This window comes from Elephas maximus, chromosome 11, assembly GCF_024166365.1.
Source record: "Elephas maximus indicus isolate mEleMax1 chromosome 11, mEleMax1 primary haplotype, whole genome shotgun sequence".
Classification (NCBI taxonomy): Eukaryota; Metazoa; Chordata; class Mammalia; order Proboscidea; family Elephantidae; genus Elephas; species Elephas maximus.
This window is the reverse complement of record NC_064829.1, coordinates 102,914,738-102,935,313: the sequence shown is the minus strand read 5'-3', so window position 1 is coordinate 102,935,313 and position 20,576 is coordinate 102,914,738.

Below are 20,576 nucleotides of genomic sequence, written 5' to 3'. Positions count from 1 at the left end.
ATCTTAATCCAAGAGCTGACCGAGAGAAAGAGAGAGAGAAAGAGAACTTTCCCCTGAAGCTGGGGCCCTCAACTTGGACTTGTACCCTCCTAAACTGGGAGAGAATACATTTCTCCGAAAGCCATCCATAGTGGTTTCTCTTTCTTAGAAGCACTAGATAACCGAGAGAGTCCTGATTGGTCAGTTTCCCTTCTTCGTGATCTATCTGCCTTTCCACACCGGCGAAATCAGGTTCTAAATTCAGCGTCCTTGCCAGATGGACGACTTTTCCCCGATCTCTTCCACCATGTTATCCCCACCTGATGCTTGGAGCAAGTTGACTCAACTCCCTCCAACTCATCACATGCACACAACTTCTCTTGAAAGAACTATGCTACGGGGTCTCTATGAGTCCGGTACATCACACAAGGGAATAGCACGCAATGACAAAGCACAGTGAAGCATCCGCAACACTTCTCACAACATGGATGAATGTGGAAGGCATTCTGTTGAGTGAAATCAGTCAATCCCAAAAGGACAAATAAATACACCCAGAACAACTCATGAAAAGGTTTACCAAGAGAAAGAAACAATCTTCTAGGGGGGGGAGGGGAGGCGCGGGAAGGGGAAAAAAACTAACTAGACAAGAGATAAGTGGTGCCTTTTTTTTCGGAGAAGGGTAAGACAGCACACGGTGGAACCCCGCTGGCCCAGTGGTGAAGATCTCGGCTGCTAAGCAAAAGGCTGGCAGTTCAACTCCACCAGCGGCTCCTTGGAAGCCGTATGGGGCAGTTCTACCCTTTCCTATAGGGTTGCGATGAGCTGGAAACCACTCGAGAACAACGGGTTTGGTTGGGGGTTTTTCTGTTTCTTTGCTTGTTCGTTTGGTAGGCTGGACACACTACTGGGGAGAGCAGCACAGCTTGACCAAGGAAAGGTCATGGATGATTCCTAGATACACCCAAACTCCCTGAGGGAGCGAATGACTCGGCTGACAGCTGGGGACCGTGGTCTCGGAGAACATGTAGCTCGACGGGCAGAACAGAGTGTCGGGGGTTCACTTTGGTCCCCCAGAATATGTGTATCACTTTGCCTAGGCCACGATTGCCAGGATGCTGTCCTCCATTTTGTGAATTGATGCAACTGGCCTATGTGTTGGAAATCCTAATCTCTGGCCCTGCCGAACGAGGCAGCATTGGGCCCTGTTGAGGAGGCTTAGGGTGGGATGTAAAACCCTTTCTGAGATCACATCCTGATCCCAATGCAAAGAGAGGTTCCCTGGGGAGGGCCTGCGTCACCTTTTGTCTTCCAAGAGATGAAAGGAGAGACGAGCGAGCAGAGAGCCGGGGACGTCACAGCACCAAGAAAGCAGCGCTGGGAAGAGAGCGTGTGCTTTGGACCCGGGGTTCCTGCACGGACAAACTCCCAGGCCAAGGGAAGACTGATGACAAGGATCTTCCTCCAGAGCCAACAGAGGGAGAAAGCCTTCCCCGGAGCTGGTGCCCTGAATTTGGACTTCAAGGCTACTAGGCTAGAACAACCCCGAGTCGATGGCCCCCGGACACCCTTTCAACTCAGTATGGAAGTCACTCCCGAAGTTCACCCCTCAGCCAAAGATTCCACTGACCCTCAAACAAAAGGAGACCAAATGGGCACACCAGTCCAGGGGCACGAATGAGAAGGCAGGGGGTGACAGGAGAGCCGGTAACGGGATACCCGAGGTGGAGAAAGGGAGAGTGTTGCCGTACCGTGGGCTTGGCGATAAATGTCACAACACAATATGTGTATGAATTGTTTCATGAGAAACACGTCTGCCCTGCAAGCCCTCGTCTAAAGCACAAGTGAAAATGACATCAGGCCACGCAATAGAGGAGAATCACATCATAGGTCCAGGCGCTGTCGCTGAACAATAAGACGGAATTGGGCCGCCCTAAGTCCTGCAGTATCAGTCTCAGCTCGGCCAGAGACCGTCGAAGATTGCCCAGGTCAACGGTGCCTTGGAGGCCCACATAGCACTCCAGAGGGACAGGAAAAAGTCCGAGTCTGAACCTGCTCAGCAGGACGGTGTGCCGCAGCAGGCTCTGCAGGGCCGCCACGGAGACTGGGTTTCCACGGAAGCTGAAGCTGGTGAGCTGGGAGCAGTGGCCCAGAGCAGGCAAGATGGACATGAGCTGGGAGTCCCTGATCCCGCACCCATCTAATGCCAGGCGGTGGAGGGTGGCTGAGGCTCTCTCTAGCACAACTTGGAGGAACTCGGGACTTAAGGCCATCATGTTGACCTCACTCAAATTCAGGTACCTTAGGTGGCTGGTGTTCAGGCAGGACGCCAGGTGGGTCAAGTCAGACTCCAAAAGCAAGCAATTAGTCAGCGAGAGGGTCACCAAAGGGCTCTTCAGGCACCTGAGCACCTGGTCTAGGCGGCCTTCCAGGAAGAAGACAGAGTCTAGGTGGAGCTCCTGGAGCTGGTGCAGACTGAGCAACTGAGCGCTGAACTGGGAAAGTAGCTTGTCCACTTCCTCCGCCGCCCAGGGAATGAAGGAGATCGTCATGATGTGAGAGACGCGCAGTCTGCTCACATTCACCATCTGGCTGAGGTGAGGAGCAAAGCTGGCCAGGGTGAGCAGGTCCCAGTGGCCATTCACTTCTACCTCTTGGACACAGTCCAGCTGCACCATTCTCAGGATCTTCTGAATGTGTCCGAGTGGCATATCAAGAAACTCCAGCTTCCTACAGCACAGCTGTGGCAGACCTTTTCCCTGCTTGACCCTCTTCATGAGGAAGGTGAGGAATTCATCGGGGGTGGCTTTCTGGAGACAAAAGTCTTCTAGCAGCACCTGCACAGGGGCCAAGAGCTCTTTCTCCTCCTTCCTTGAGTCGTCCACTTTTGGCCTCTTCGTCTTAGGCTGGGCGGCCTCCGGCTCCTCCAACGAGCGCACGGAGGACCAGTCCCAGGTTCTAGGCGCTACGTCCCAGAAGTTGGTATTAGCATTCAGCCGCAAATCCAGCACTTGCAGTTTCCATCTTCTGGGGCGGATCTTGTGGGCAAGCAGGTCATCGAGCCCATCCAGCGCAGCTTTTAAGATGTCCTGCTGAGGCTGCTGAGCCTTCATCAGAGCCCCCAGGGCAAGGTGGCTGAAGGGCCAGGCCCGCACCATTGCCTTCAGAGTCTCGCTGTGTCTCCCAGCAACGGCCTCCAGGAACAAGGGCAGGAAGAGTTGCGCGGGCAGTGACTCCAGAGAGGCAACGGCCAAGGCTTCGTTCTGCAGCAGGCTCTGGTTGGCAAGGTCCAAGAGCCTGGCTGGGCTTCGGCTGCTCATGCCGATCGATATCTGCTCCAAAAGCAATCCTGACCTGGGCTGGGCGGGAAGGGTCTTCTAAGGCCTCGGGGAGAGCCAAGGTGATGACTCCAGCACTCCGTGTTCTGGGTCCCTCCTTAGCTCCTCAGAAGCCTTTCGAAAGAAACCTGTCTGCTTTCAAGCCACGGTGGTAGGGTCTGGCAAGTCCAAAGTTCATGGGTCAGATGTCAGGCTGGAGGCTTCTCCTGATTCACGTAGCTGCAGGGGCTGAAGAACCCAAGATCTGCTGGCCAGACCGCTGCAACAGGCTCACGGGCCGCGAAGGAGCAGGAATCCGACGTCAGCAGGGAAGACCGCCGCTGGCTGCCTCAAGTCCCAAGAACCGCAGGGCAGCTGGTGACGAGCTGGATGCAGGATCCTGAGTGAAGGCAGCCTTGCACGAACAGCCCCCTATATACTGGAGGCAGGCCACTCACACACACGCACACACACACCCCGCCAACAAATCCCCCTCTCAACTGATTGGCTGCTCATGGCAGATCTCATCACCGAAGTAGTTACATCATATTGTATCTCATCATGGAGGAGATTGCCTTATATTAGATCTCCTTATGGAGGTCGTTGCATTATTACATCACTAGCAAACTACAAGCTATCTATCAAATCACTGACAATCACGGCCCAGCTAAGTTCACACACCAACTTAACCATCACGGTCCTCTCTGGTCAAGCATAGTTCATCATACCATGGGCTCCGTAACTCCCTAATTTTTTTCTCATTCATTTTCTGACCAGAAATGTCATCACCATTTGAAATAACTCCACTTGTGGAAGTTTCGGGATCATCTGGAGTATCCCTGGGAACGGTCGTGCTGTTTCTAGTCAGAAAATTAGTGAAAGTTTTCCGTATGATCCTTTTTTTTCCTACATATGTTTCACTGAAACATCTCACTCTTTCCTGAATTTGCTACAGTCGATATGCCTATCGACTGTAGCAAATTCATAAACACTTGGGTCCACATTTTCGAGCACATGAAGTCCCCAAGTTAGTTGAGGAAACACTCCAGCTAATCTTTTCACTATTTTCTCCTTCCTCTTCCTCATTATGTCTTTATTCTTCAACATTTCTTTCATCTTCAAAATCCATTAAGTCCTTGTCATGGATCGAATTGTGTCTCCTCCCCTGCTACCCCCAAAATATGTGTCAACTTGGCTAGGCCATGATTCCTAGGCTTGCTTGGTTGTCCTCTATTTTGTGATACAATGTGATTATACTTTGTTTTGTAAATCCTACCCTCCAAGATGTTAATGAGGTGGGATTAGAGGCAGTTATTTTAATGAGGCAGGACTCAACTACTGGATTAGGTTGTATCCTGAGTCAATTCTTTTCACCCGGAGTCCCTGCTCTGAGAAACTCTTGGACCCACGGAAGGATAAATGGTGAGGACCTTATAACCAGAGGTGACAGACAGAGAACCTTATCCTGTAGCTGGCACCCTGAATCTGGACTTGTAGCCTCCTAAATTGTGAGAGAATACGTTTCTCTTAAAGCCATCCACATGTGAATGAATTCCTCACCTTCCTCATTAAGATGGTCAAGCAGAGAAGAGGTCTGCATCCCTTGTGCTGTAGGAAGCTGGAGTTTGTTGATATGCCACTCCTGTGTATTTGCAAGATCTTGAAAATGGTGCAGCTAGGCTGTATCCAGGAGGGGAAAGTGAGTGGCTCCTGGGACCTGTTCACACTAGCCAGGTCCATTACTTTCCAGGACAGGGAGCAAATGACGCTTTCATTTGATGAACTAAGCTTCCACTGAGGGAACTGTCATGTTAAGGTTGTGTGTCAACATGGCTGGACCATGGTTCTTCCGGATTTTATTGCCCAAGGCAGTTCCTGCTCAGTGCAGCTTCTCGTCAATAAAGAGAAACCAATGTGAAGAGGAAGGAAGAGCATTTATTGCAAGTATGCAGGCAAGGAGCAAGGATGTGTATACCTCAAATCAAGCTCCCGAATGAAGGCAGGCAGAAGCTTTTATACCATCTCTCACAAGGAAGTACATAAGAACACGAACTGCGTAGGTTATCACGGTGCATAGGCTCAGTAAGGCAAGTTGCATTTTCTTTCTTTCTTTTTTTTTGGCACGTACGCTAGTACATTGGGTTTGACTTGATTGAACCTCACAACAGTCTTTGAGAACAATAGACAGGAGGGAGAAATTTCTGCTTGACCTGAGCAGCTACTAATTGAGCCACACCCATCACTATCACTTCAGGTTTTGTTTCCTAATGGCCAGGAGGAGCAGTCTTGCTTGCTAATGGATAAGCAGCTCCTGGCTGCGTTGCCTATCAGTTCAGCAATTATGATGTAGTTTGGCATAACAATGTAACCACCTACATGATGAGATCTGATGTAATATAATCCCCCCCCATGATGGGATCTAATACAACGTAATCACATCCTTGATGAGATCTGCTAAGAGGAGCCAATCAGTTGAAAGGGGATTTCCTTGGGGGTATGGCCTGCCCTCAGTATATACACAGATGTTCCAACAAGGCTCCCTTCACTCTGGATCGTGAGTCCCGCCCCTCATAGTTGGACCTCTGTTTCTTGAGACATGAGCCTTCGTTCTGCCATCACAAGTACCCATCTTGGGTTCATCGGCGCCTGCAACTACCTGAGTCAGGAGAAGCCTCCAGCCTGAAGCCTAAACCAAGAACCTGAGACTTGCCAGCTTCTACAAGCAGGAGTTGAAAGGGGAGAAGTGTGACCAGAAAGGACTATAAAGGTTTCTGAGGAGCTAAGGAGGGACCCAGAACCTGGAGCACTGAAGTCACCACCTTGGCTCTCCCTGAGTTCTGATCAAAACCACCCTGCCAACCACAGATCAGGATTCATTTAGGAACAGATTCATCAACATGAACAGCTGGAGCCCACCCAGTCACTTGGACTTTACAAACCAGAGTCTGCTTCAGTACAAGGTCTTGACCACCCCTGCTCTGGAGTCACTGCCACACTCCTTAAAAGAAAAAGGCTCAGATAAAGAGGAGAAACTGTTTGAAGGAAAAGGCAAGACACTCTCTTCTCAGCCAAATGAGAGCAGCACCGAGAGACAAGGTAAGGACTTGGGCTTTTTGTAAGGATGATGGAGGGAAATTTGGAGTTGGGCATACAGAGTCATGCATTGTTGGTTGGGTTTCATTTTTTAGACAAACAAAAAAAAATCCATTGCTATTCAGTGGATTCCAATTCATAGGTAACCTACATGTGTAAAGTCTTACTGTGATGCATAGGATTTCAAGGCTATAACCCTTTTGGAAGCTGATCACCAGCCATTTTTTTCCAAGGTGCCCCTGGGTGGGTTCATACTGCCGCCTCTTTGGTTACCAGTTAGGCCCTTACCCACATGCTTTCCCCACAGGGGTCTCTCCATTGATCTCCAGAAAGAAGGATGAAAAGGGTCCTGATGCTGGAGATGAGACCCAGAGTACCCACCATGGGAAACACTCGAAGACGCATTCCAAGCGAGGAAGCGGCCCCGAGTCTGGTCCCCAGGAGACCAGCCGCCACCACTTCGGAGATGCCTGGTAACCTCCCTGCGGGCTCTGTCTGAGGCCATTTACCAGGATGTGGCCCAGGTTCAGGCCCAGCAGGCACAGGCCCCGCTGACCTGGGAGGAGCTCGAGGTGCTCGCCCAGCTCCGGGGGCAGCTGTACACAGCAACCCAAACCTTCTACACCATGGCCACCGAGGCAGCATATGTCTTCCCTGCTGAGGGTTGGCTCAACCCTGACCCACTGCCTGGCTCCAGGGACCCAGCCCAGGATTAGAAGCTGGGACCTCTACCTACAGGGACAGAATTCACTCTTTCCCAAGACGGGGATCTGCTGAGGCTGCCAGTGGACGAACTAGGCTTGAAATGGGGTGCCCTCAACACTGTTCATCAGAAGATGCAGAGCTTGGAGTGAGAATAAAGACCTGGTACTTCTCAGAGTCTTCCAAAAATCTGGAATGGCAATTACTGGCTCGTTTAGTAAATTATGGAACCTGAGGTGGACATAGGAAAAGCCAAAACCACCTGGACTCTGTCCTCTTCATTAAGTGTCACCTGGAACAGGTGCCTGAAGACCCTCTTAGAGACCATCTGAGTAACTAATTACTTGCTTTTGGAGTCCAACTTGACATGCCTGTCCTTGTGCCCAAACACCACCCATTTAAGATACCTTAGTTCGAGTGATGTCAACCTGAGTTCCTCCAAGATCTGCTAGAAAGAACCTCAGGCACCTTCCACTACCCAAGCTTTGATGGGTGTGAGATCACCAACTCCCAGCTCACCACCAACCTCCTTGCCCTGGGATACTGCTCCCACCCAGCACCTTCAACTTCAGTGGAAACCCAGTCTCCAGGGCTGTCTTGGAGGGCCTGTTGTGGCACACCCTCCGGCTGAGCAAGTTCAGACTCGGAATGTTTCCCGCCCACTGGAATGTTTCCTGGGCATCCAAGAATTTCCTCGACCTGGGAAATCTTCGAGGGTTGCTGTCTGAGCTGAGGATGATACTGCAGGAATTAGGGCAGCCCGACTCAATCTTGTTCAGTGACAGCGCCTGGAACTATGGCATGATTTCTGTGAAATAGTCTCCCTTTTGTGATTTGTTAAAATTATACTCCATTTTGTGATGACTTGTAAATTCTTGTAATAGGAGCCCTCGTAGCACAGTAGATAAAGCCCTCGGCTGCTAATCTAAAAAGGTCAGCAATCAAAACCCACCAGTCACTCCATGGGAGAAAGATCAGGCAGTCTGTTCCCATAAAGATTTACAGTTGTGGAAGCCTTATGTTTTTCAGGTTGATGAGTGAAATGACCATGTCATTGTCGTTCAATTTTCATTTCCTTTGTGTAAACCTAAGTCGAGGATTATTGAATGCTTACTGACCATATGGATTTATTTTGCAGTCAACTGCTGGCTACTATTCTTGGCCTAATATGACATTTTCTTAAATTTTATAGATTTCAATTTATCCTCTTTTATTATAGAACATTAAATAGACAGATATTCTTATTGGTTTCACATATCGTTATATTTTATTTTATATATTCAATACCAATTTTCTATTTGCCTTTTACACTGGGAGCATGAATCTTTCATCATATAGATACATATAGGATTGTAATAAAGGAAAAATAAATTAAAATATTTAGGTAATTTTTTGTCCTTTGCCTTTTAATTTTCTTATAATGCAATTGTTCCTCAGTGATACAAATGATTTGAGTTTACTCAGCAGCTCCACAAGCCAAGAAAACCCTGTGGAGCAGGTCTACTCCAGTACATGGGGTCACCATGAGTCGGAATTGACTTCACAGCAGTTGGAGTTTTTTCCTCTGTCCACCCTTTTCTCTATTCCCCACTCTTTTTTCCTTAGTTCCTTCCCTTTCTCTATTCCTCTGTTCACACTACCTTTCCCTCTCTCTATGTATTCTTCAGTTTGTCTTCTTCACTTCATTTCTCCTTTCTCCTTGGATTCCTCCCTTTATATTTTCTGCCAAACAATAAGTTTGTTGTGTTGTTGGACGTCATCAAGTCAATTTCAACTCATAGCAAATCTGTGACAGAGTAAAAGTGCCCCATAGAGTTTCCTTGGGTGGGAGCCCTGGTGGAACAGTGGTTAACAGCTCAGCTGCTAACCAAAAAGTCAGCTGTTCAAATCCACTGCTCCTTGGAAACCTTTTAGGGGATTTCTACTCTGTCTTATAGGGTCGCTATGAGTAGAAAAATAAATTATTTTTTTATGAGTAGAAGCCCACTAGATGGCACTTAACAACAATCTTTATTGAAGGAAATCTCCAGATCTTTCTCCTGTAGAGCTGCCGAGTCAGTTCAAGTTGTCAGCCTTTTCTTTAGCAGTGAACCACTTAACATTTTGCACCACCAGGGCTCCTTGCCATTTGCTGAATAATCTCTCTTTTGCCACAGAATTTTTTCCCATTTTTATCACAAATTCTCACATAGTTGAGTTTATCTCCAGACTTCCCAATCTGTTTCGTTGATTTACTTTCCTTTCTCTTCTTTAGCTGTTACTCTCACTACACTTTACTATCTGGCAGGTCTAATTACTCTCCCATTGCACTTTGTTTTAGAATCTTCCAGGCTAAATTTATAAGGTAATATTTTTCAAGTTTGGCTTGGCACACCCAGGATATACTAAAGCTTGGGAATGGGCAAAGGACCTGAATAAACATTTCTCCAAAGACAATATGCAAAAGGCCAGTGAGCAGATGAAGAACGCTTGCCATCATTAGCCATGAGGGAAATGCAAATCAAAACCACAATGACATACCAGTTCACTAGGATTGTTATAATTAAAAAGTCAGGTAATAACAAGTGTAGACAATGATGTGGAGAAATGGGAACCCTCAAACTCTGTTAAAAGGAATAGAAAATTGTACGGTTGCTGTGGAAAAGTCTGATAGTTCCTTTAATGGTTTAATGTAGAGTTACCATATGACTCAGCAACTCCACTCCTAGGTATATGCCAAAGAGAAATGAAAGCATATGCCAACATAAACCCTTGGACAAGAATATTTACAGCAGCACTATTCACAATAGCTAAAAATTGAAAACAACTGAAATGTCCACTGATGAATAGATAAATAAAATGTGGTATCTCCATACAATGAGATATTATTCAGCTATAAAATGGAATGAAGTACTGATACATGCAACAACATGGATGAATCTCAAAAAATATTGAGTGAAAGAAGCTAGACACAATTGTCTGATTCCACTTACATGAAATGTTCCAGAATAGGAAAATCTATAGAGACAGAAAGTAGAATACTGGTTTTGGAAGCAGGGAGGGATTCTAGAAGTTGGTGGTGGGACAGGGCAGGCTGATGGCTAATGGGCATTGGATATCTTGTTGAAGTGATGAAAATGTTCTAAAAGTGTGGTGACATTTGCAAGATCCTGTGAATGTACTAGAAAATCTTTTAATTGTACAATTTACATAGATGAATTGTATGGCATGTCAATTACATCTTGCCAAAGATTTTCTGTTATGCTTTGGGGGGCAGAGAGGGGAAATAATCAGAAATTTTTGTATTCCAATTGTTCAATGACAAACTTGCACCCACGAATGTTCACATTCTCGATGGGAAATGTAAACGTCCCAGCTGAAAACAAGCATAAAAACATCCCCAGAACTGGGCCCAGTGCTAGAAAGTTCCAGAATGTGTCACACCTTCACTGCTGGGACCAAGGGAGACACGCAGCAGGTGCCCTGACACTCCCTACACTTCAGGGAGTATGTGGAGTCTAGATAGGTGTTTGTGTCATGTGAGTTTGGCCAAGAATCGACTTCTTCAAGCCTGAAATTCCTCAGCTGTTACAGTCGCCTTCTCCACTGACGCCCTCTGGCCACACACTCAGACATGTAGACACATCAGCAGTCGAGGTTCCCCAACTACAGAATACCTCTTCAAGAATGTCTCATCATTTGCTTTTTCAAAATACTCCCAAAGTTCAAGTGCTTTTGGTTAGAAGATAGCATTTTGGGTGGGTCTTAGGGTGTTTTGTAAGAAGCCTTGGTGGCACAGTAGTCAAGCACTTGGTTACTAACTGAACTGTTGGCACTTAGAACTCATTACCCTCTCTGGGGGGGAAGATGTGGCAGTCAGCCTCCTTAAAGATTTACAGCCTTGAAAACTCTATGGGGCAGTTCAACTCTGTCCTGTAGGGTCTCTATAAGCTGGAGTTGACCTGATGGCAATGGGTTTAGGGTGTTTTTGGTGATGGCTGTTTGTTGTTGTTGTTTTCCCCTTTGCACAGCAGCATGGAGAAGGAGTGCCTGGGCGGTGCAATCAGCTAATACATTCAGCTGATAGCTGAAAGGTCGAAGGTTTGAATCCATGCAGAGGCACCTTGAAAGAAAAGCCTGGTGACCTACTTTCAAAAAAATCAGTCATTGAAAACCCTATGGAGCACAGTCCTCCTCTGACACACATGGGGACTGCAGGATCAGAGTTGAGATGACTCGAAAACGGAACCGGCCTATTTGGGAGGGAGGTAAATTCCATGTCAATCCATCTCATTCAGGGTCTTTCTTTTCGCATTCATCGTCCAAAAGAACATTTCAAGATCTTTCCTGAAGGACAACGCTGTCAGTAATAGGATAAAATCCATATGCCTACCAGGGAAACCAGTTAATACGACTACTATTCAAATTTATGCACCAACCACTAAGGCCAAAGATGAAGAAACTGAAGATTTTTACTAACTTCTGCAGTCTGAAATTGAACAAACATGCAATCAGGTTCATTGATAATTATTGTTGATTGGAATGCAAAAGCTGGAAACAAAGAAGGATCAGTACTTGGAAAATATGACCTTGGTGATAGAAATGATGCTGAAGATCCCTTAACAGAATTTTGCAAGACCAACAAATTCTTCATGGCAAATACCTTTTTTCACCAAAAAAGATGTGGCATCTACACATGTGGACCTTGCCAGATGGAATACACAGGAATCAAATCAGCTACATCTGTGTAAGCAGACGATGGAAAAGCTCAATATCACCCCTCAGGACAAGGCCAGGAGATGACTGTGGAACAGACCATCACTTGCTCATATGCGTCTTCAAGTTAAAACTAAAGAAAACTAGAACAAGTCCATGAGAGCCAAAGTATGACCTTGAGTATATCCCACCTGAATTTAGAGATCACCTCAAAAATAGATTTGATGCATTGAACACTAATGACCAAAGATCAGATGAGTTATGGAATGACATCAAGGACATTATACATGAAGAAACCAAGAAGTCAATAAAAGGACAGGAAAGAAAGAAAAGACCAAAATGGATGTCAGAAGAGACTCTGAAACTTGCTCTTGAATGTCAAGTAACCAAAGCAAAAGGAAGAAATGATGAAGTCAAAGAGCTGCACAGAAAATTTCCAAAGGCGGCTCAAGAAGACAAAGTGTTTTCATGACATGTGAAAGACATGGAGATAGAAAACCAAAGGGGAAGAACACGCTTGGCATTTCTCAAGTTGAAAGAACTGAAGAAAAAATTTAGGCCTCAAGTTGCAACAACGAAGGATTCTATGGGGAGAATATTAAACAATGAAGGAATACTACCAAAAAGAATTGGTCGACTTTCAAACACTTCAGGAGGTAGTGTATGATCAGGAAGCTATGGTATTGAAGGAAGAAGTCCAAGCTGCAATGAAGACATTGGCGAAAAACAAGGCTCCAGGAGTTGACCAACTGAGATGTTTCAAAAAATGGATGCAGCGCTGGAAGTGCTCACATGAGTATGCCAAGAAATTTTAAAGACACCTCTCTGGCCAACCGACTGGAAGAGATCTGTATTTATGCCTCCTCCCAAGAAAAATGACCCAACGAAATGTGGAAATTATCAAATAATATGATTAATATCACGCACAAGTAAAATTTTGCTGAGGATCATTCAAAAGGGACTGCCGCAGTGTATTGACAGGGAACTGTCAGAAATTCAAGCTGGATTCAGAAGAGGATGTGGAACCAGGAATACCATTGCTGAAGTCAGGTGAATCGTGGTTGAAAGTAGAGAATGCCAGAAAGTTGTTTGCCTGGGTTTAATTGGCTATGCAAAGGCATTTGAGTGTGTGGATCATAACAAATTATGAATAACGTTGCAAACCGTGGGAATTCCAGAACACCTCATTGTGTTCATAAGGAACTTGTACATAGATCAAGAGGCAGTCATTCGAAGAGAACGAGGGAACACTACATGGCTTAAAGTCAAAAAAGACTTGAGTCAGGGTTGTATTTTTTCATCCTACCTATTCAATCTGTAAGCTGAGTAAATAACCCGAGAAGCTGGACCGTATGAAGAAGAACAAAGCATCAGGATTGGAGGAAGGCTCATTAAAAACGTGAGTTACACAGATGACACAACCTTGCTTGCTGAAAATCAAGAGGACTTGAAGCACTTTTTGATGAACATTGAAGACCACAGCCTTCACTAGGGATTACACCTCAACATAAAGAAAACAAAAATCTTCACAACTCGTCAATAAGCAACATCACAATAAATGGGGACAAGTTTGAAGTTGTAAGGGATTTCATTTTACTTGGATCCACAATCGACACCTATGGAGGCAGCAGTCAAGAAATCAAAAAACGCATTGCATTGGGCGAATCTGCTGCAAAAGACCTCTTTAAAGTGTTGAAAATTACAGATGTCACCTTGAAGACTAAGGTGCATCTGACCCAAGCCATGGTGTTTTCAATTGCCTCAGATGCATGCAAAGCTGGACGATGAAAAAGGAAGAATGAAGGAGAATTGAAACCTTTGAATTGTGCTGTTGGCAAAGAATATTGGGTATACCATGGACTGCAAAAGAACGAACAAATGTGTCTTGGATGAAGTCCAAGCAGAATGCTCCTTAGAAGCTAGGATGGCGAGACTACATTTTACATACTTTGGGCATGTTATCAGAAGGGATCAGTCCCTGGAGAAGGACATCATGCTTGATAGAGGGTCAGCGAAAAAAAGACCCTCAACGCAATGGACTGACAGTTTCTGTCACAGTGGGCTCAAGCATAACAACGATTGTGAGGATGGCACGGGACTGGGCAGTGTTTCATTCTATTGTATGTAGTGTCACCATGAGTCAGAGGTAATCCTGGTGGTGTAGTGGTTAGGAGCTATGGCTGCTAACCAAAAGGTTGGCAGTTCCAATCCAGCGGGCACTCCTTGGAAATTCTATGGGGCAGTTCTACTTTGTCCTATAGGGTCGCTATGAGTCGGAATTGACTCGACAGCAACAGGTTTGTTTTTTTTTTAATGAGTTGGAACTGACTTGATGGCACCTAAAAACAACATTCTTGCCTTTGTAGGGTGAGAAATACATTATGCACATAAATTTTGTAAATATTTTATATACACAGGGCATCTCTGAAGGGATACAAAAAAACATGTAAAAGAGGGTGCCTCTGGGGAGGAAGACTGGGAGTTTGGGTTGAAAAGATGATTTAGTTTTCAATATATTTCCTTTTTGCACTTTCATTAATCATGACTATTTCAGGTGCGAAATAAGACAACTGAAATTGCCATGGCCAAAAGGAAAGGAAAAGAAAAAAAGAGAGAGAGAATAAGGTATTTGTCAATACATAGAACCAAAAAGTCAGGAGTTCTAGCTTTCAGGCATGGTGGGACCGAGGCTGTCATGTAACATAGACAACATTCTCTCTCTCTCTCTCTCTCTCTCTCTCTCTCTCTCTCTTCTGACTCTGCTTTCTTCTATGTTGCCTTTGACCCAGAAAGTCTACCCTCTCTGATCTCACCTCCTTGTATTTCCCTTCCTGCTTACTTTGTTCCAGCTACACTGGCCTCCAACACCCCAGGCATTCTCTCGTCTCAGGACCTTTGAACTTTTTGCCCATGTGGTGGCAAGACAGCCTCCATCAACATCAGGCTTACATATTAATAATAGGAAACTCAGGGAGAAAGATAAATATTTGTTCCCCAGAGTGCTGGCAAAAATCCCAGGAGTCTCTCCATCAGCCTGGGTCCAGAAGAACTAGATGGTGCCTGGCTACCGCCAATGACTGCCCTGACAGGGAACAGAACAGGGAATCCCTGATGGAGAAGGAGAAAAGTGGGATGCAGACCTCAAATTCTAGTAAAAAGGCCAGAATTAATGTTCTGACTGAGACTAGATGGACCCCAGAGGTCATGGCCCCTGGACTCTCTGTTATCCCAAAGTTAAAATCATGCTTGAAGCCAACTCTTCAGGAAAATGTTAGACATAAAACGATAGTGGTGAAGAGTGTTCTTCTTAGGTCAACTAAACACATGAGACTATGTGGGCAGGTCCTGTCCAGAGGTGAGATGAGAAGGCAGAGGGGGACAAGAGCTGGTTAAATGGACACAGGAAATATAAGGTGGAGAGGAGTGTGCTGTCACATTGTAGGAAGAGCAACTAGGGTCACATAAGAATGTGGGTATAAGTTTTTGTATGAGAAACTGACTTGAATTGTAAACTTTCACTTAAAGCACAATTTTAAAAAATGCCGGGAGTCTCATTGGACCAATCACTGTGGCTTTCCAGATGGAATGTTCTCATTGGCTGGGCATGAGTCATGTAACATCCTTGTAGCTTGTGGGAATGATGGTGTCAGATGTTGTTGCTGTGAAACGTGGAATCAAGCCACCTGCCGCAAAGCCAATACGGAGCAAGCAGTGAGATAAGCAGCAAGAGGGCTTTCTTGTATACCAGTATACAAGAGACAGGGGAATGGGCTTCTTTAAAGTCTGCCTGGATGTCAGAGACCGACTAGAGGGTTTTATAGGGTTAGGGCTTAGGCTTGAAGAGTCTGGAGAATGGCAGTTCCCCTGGGGGGAAGGGGGAGCATGTTGACCACATTTCAAATATGTTAACCTTCTGTGGATATTCTTAGAGGTCCTCTGATGCCATCCTGGTTTCAGTCACAAGATGGGCTCCCATTGTCTTGTTGTCTCATCCCAGATCTTAATGATTGTTGTTCTCCTTCTCCAAGAGGAATATAGGTTAATTTTAAAGTTTATAGAATCATGGAGAATGGGAGAGGGAAGGGAGGAAACAAACCACAGAATCACTGGGGTATGGAAAAGATAGCTATGCAAGCCATGCAGAAACACTGTTACAATACCCAGGACGTTAGGCCCCTGCAATTGCTTTCTCACACTGCCCTGTGCAGTAACCTCTTTATTGGAAGTTTCTCAATCTTGGGAAACAGGGCACTGCTCTTTTTGGACTACTTCTTGCTGATTAGAGGCTTAGACCAGGGTGAGACACTTCTAATACACGTCAAGGGTGATACTTGGGGGCTACATTAAAGTGGAAGGCAGCTGTGTCTTGGCAGATTAAATGATGGGCATCTCTCTGATTTGATAAAGGGGTGCCTCGACTTATTAGAGCAAAGCTTTCTCCATCTTTGAGAGTGTTTGTAGTCCCTTTTGTCAAGATTTTTACAAAACAGGGAACACAGATGTGTATTAAAATGATTACTATTCCTATAGTGGCTAAGAGAACCAACCAAGACCCCAGGGAGGGAAACAGGCTAGGAAAACAGCTCCACACTTCCTGTGGCCTTGACATAGGGTTGGTCTATTTGGTAGCTTATGGATGGCTTCTAAACCTACCTCGACCTCCCCTGAAGTATTTATCCATGCACAGCAGGTTTTGTTTATGACAGCGCAGGCCCCTCTTGATTTTGCTAACAGAAAGTCCAGAACAATTCAATGATCTAAGACCACCTTTACAAGTAAGTTTAAGGAGGTCTGCTGGGCCTTCAGTGCCTTCTCAGTGTCCAAAGCCAATAAATGTATAGTGTCAGATAAATTTTTGTAGCCATTTCTATCTGGTACATCCCCAGACCTGGTATTATTGTCTGTGGAAACCACCCCTCAAACCCACTTTCTTCTAGATCAGGGTTATACTCTTTACCCCGTGTTTCTAGGGTCACGGGGTCTACTGTATTTGTCTCTTATTTCAGGTATGTTTGAAAACTAATGGAGTGGTAGTTGCGTGAACTTGTGTCGGGAAAACCAAAAACCCTAAGGTACATTGTCCCACAAAATGAATTCCAGTGAGACACTGAATGGCCCAGGTCTAAGGCAAGTTCTCAGGGGCAGGGATTTCACTGGTGAGGTAAGGCTTTCCACCACATAGAAAAGTATACACTGATGGGGCACACAAGCATAGATCTTATTAGTGGTATCAGGAATACTAGCATTAAGATAGATTAAAAGCAGGACAGTCGAAGATCTATTACAAGAAAGGAGGAGCTGAAATCTCAAAAAAACCTGTTGGTCTATTTCTACTTTAGGGGGATATGATTTTATCTCCCATTTAGTCCCTAAAGTATGATAGTAGAAAGCAGGGTACAGTAAGAGGATGCTGTATGAGGGGAGCTCTAATCAGGCCCTTGGGGCATGATGTGTTAAAGTACAGTCAGGGATAAGGATACCTCTACTATATTCAAAGATGGTGGCTGCTATAGGGCTTAAAGGGGCCCCAATGGAGGTAGGTGGTGACATACCCAGCAGTTACTAAGATTTCTTCCCATGGCTACAGATTGAGACGTGGTAACCAAGCCATTAGACGACCAATCCCGCCCATCTGGAAGATGGGCTGGCTCTTTGCTTCCTGTGACAACTACTTGAGCACCTCTTCTCCTACTAACTTCAACATCTTTTGGGAATCTCTTTTTGAACTTAACACAATATTAAGTCTCTATATCAGACAGAGTCACGTTTAAGTCAATTATAGAAAATCTCAGTTTCTTTGTTCTTTTGTGTCAGCCGCTGGGAGAACTCTGAGAGGCTTAGTTTTGCCCTCCCAAAGTACTTACTGTCTTCCTTCTGGAAACCCTTAGATGCATTTAATGGGGCCTAACGTTTTTTTTTTTTTTTTTTTTTAACGGGGTCAAAAAGGAGACCACACATGAGAGGGTCAGGGTTTCTCCTACTTGTAAAGTTAAGATTCTTCTGGATTGGAGAATCACAGCCACTTGATCCGGTTTCTCTGAGGCAGTGTGATACTTCGCCTGAAATAAAAGAAGAATGAACGTAAAAATCATCATTTTGGAGTTTCTGTGAACTTATATTTTAAGCCTTGAATATGAGTGCAAGCATATGATGACTCTTCAGCTCCTTCACTTCTTTCCTCTTTTTCCAGAGAGGCTGTCTTCACTCTCGTGTGATGTACCCAAGCCGCCACTCCCGCCAACTTCAAGGATGAGTGAGTGGTCAGGAGAACTTTGAATGGTCCTTCTCACTTGCGGCCTGGCTCATCTTCTGGATGTTGGTTTTTCTAAACTTTCAACAGGACCTGATCTCCTGGCTGAAACCTGTGGAGGGGCACATCACAGGGGAAGGATAGACTAGAAGAAGCATATTGATTAATGGTGTTTACGGCAACTCCCCGAGAGAGGACCCAGTCTCTCATCTGTACCTCAGATATTGCAGAAGTGGGAAAAGTGGGCATTTTGAGGAATGGTCTCCCATATACTAATTCATAAGGGCTTAACTTAAGCCAGCCTCGAGGGGCCACGTGGATTCTAAGAGGGCAATGCATAAGACTTGTATCCAAGTGGAGCTTGTTTCTTGGCAAAGCTTTGCCAAGGTCTTTTTTAGGGTGTGGTTCATCTTCTCAGTCTTTCCTGTTGACTGTGGCCTCCAGGCAGAATGTAACTTCCAACTTATATCAAGGGCTTTACTGATCTCTTGAGTTATTTGTGCCACAAAGTCTCCCCCAATGTCACTTTGAATTGAAAGTGACAGGCCGAACTGAGGAATGATTTCTTTAAGCAGTACCTTGGTCACCTCTCGAGCTTCCTCAGTCCAACGAGGGAAAGCCTCTACCCAACCTGAGTAAATGTCTACAAAAACTAACAAGTATCTGATGTTTCCAGGTGCCCGGGCATCACTATGAAATCTACTTACCAATCTTCTTCCATGTTTGTTCCCCAGTGTTGTACACCTGGTTCTGTCACATGTGGCACAGTCTTTGGATTATTCTTTGCACATAAGTGACATCTTCTGGTGACTTCTCATACAGCTTCGAGAAGACTTGGCCCTGAGACCATCTGTTGAGTCCATTCCAGACTAGGGTCTCTCCCATAGTGGTTCCATCATGTAAGGCTGATACCACACCATGTACTTGGGCTTCTGGCAATAGCCCCTTCTCTTCAGGGTTTATTAACCAGTTGGGATGGGAAACTGGGTGAAAACCCCACTCTTCAGCTCTCTCCAAGTGATAGGTGGTGTAGGTTGGTGCAGGAAGGTCAGTGAGATGTAGGTGAGGGATTAGGGTCATTTCTTTCCCTACCTCACCTCTTTGCATTGCAGCCTTTTTGTCTCTGTGTATGCTTTCCAATTTCCCATAGCTTCGGGCAATTCTCCTTTCCAGGAAACACTGGTATCATAGCGGTTAAGAACTACGGCTGCTAACCAAAAGGTCAGCTGTTCAAATCCACCAGGTGCTCCTTGGAAACCATATGGGGCAGTTCTACTCTGTCCTATAGGGTCCCTTTGAGTCGGAATCGACTCGACGGGAGTGGGTTTGGTTTCTTTTCGGTTTGGTGTCCAGGACAGTACACCACTCCCACCTTAAGGGAATGGTTGACTACTTCCAGGAGTCCAAGAATCTCCAGCACGTGTCTTATGTCTTTGTTGGCAGTGGTCAGAAGCCCTCTTTCCTTTTACAAGGCTCCATGCAAGTAGAAGATCAGATGAAGCATATTTACTGTCAGTATACGCAGTTGCCTCCCTGATTCCAGCTGCAAAGCTTGCCCAAGAGCTAGAAGCTCAGCCTTCCGAGCAGAAGTCCCAGCAGGCAGTGGAGCTGCCTCTAAAACCTCAGTTTGGGTCACTATTGCATATCCTGCCCTGCGGTGCCCCTCATGTACAAAACTACTGCCATGTGTATATATTTCAATATCTGAGCCACTCAGGAGGATATCTGAGAGATCTGGTCTCTAGAATAAACTTCTTCAATTATTTCCAGGCAGTCATGTACGGGGGCATCTTCTGAAATGGGCATCAAAGTGGCAGGGTTCAGGGAGAAAACAGCCCTCAGAACCACATTTGGGTTATCTAACAAGATTGTCTGATATCAGCCCATCGGCCTGTCATGAGCTACAGACCCTCTTTTTGTTCTAAAAGAGGCAAAACCGTGTGTGGTGTGTTCACTGTTACCTTTTGTCTAAGAATGAACTTCTCGGCTTATTGTAACAGGTCACAGGTCGTGGCCACGGGTTGAAGACAAGGGGGCCACCCTTGGGCCACACTGTCCAGCTCTTTGGAGAAATAAGCTACCAGGTGCCTGGCCAGTCGCAGAGTTTGAGTTAATACTCCCACATCAATTCCCTGCCTTTTATGTATGAATAGTTTGAAATGCTTTTGGAGGCCAGGCAACCCCTGTGCTGTAGCTGTCATCAGTTTATACTTAATCTTTTCAAAGGCCTGTTACACTTTTTTGTCCATAACAAGGGCTCTTTTTTTTTCCTTGAAGGGCCTCACGTAGGGGTTTTGCCATAAGTCCAAATCCCAATATCCAGATTTGGCAAAACCCAGCGATTCCTAAGAAACCTTTCAGCTGTTGCTTAGAGGTTGGAGGTGCCACTCACATGATGGGTTCCCTTTGATCTCAAAGAAGGTTCCACTGTCCCTGGGAGATTTGAAATCTCAGATATTTTACCCGTTGTTGTGAAACCTGGGCCTTCTTCTTGGACACCTGGTAACCATACTTAGCCAGGTGATTTAGGACCGAAATAGTAT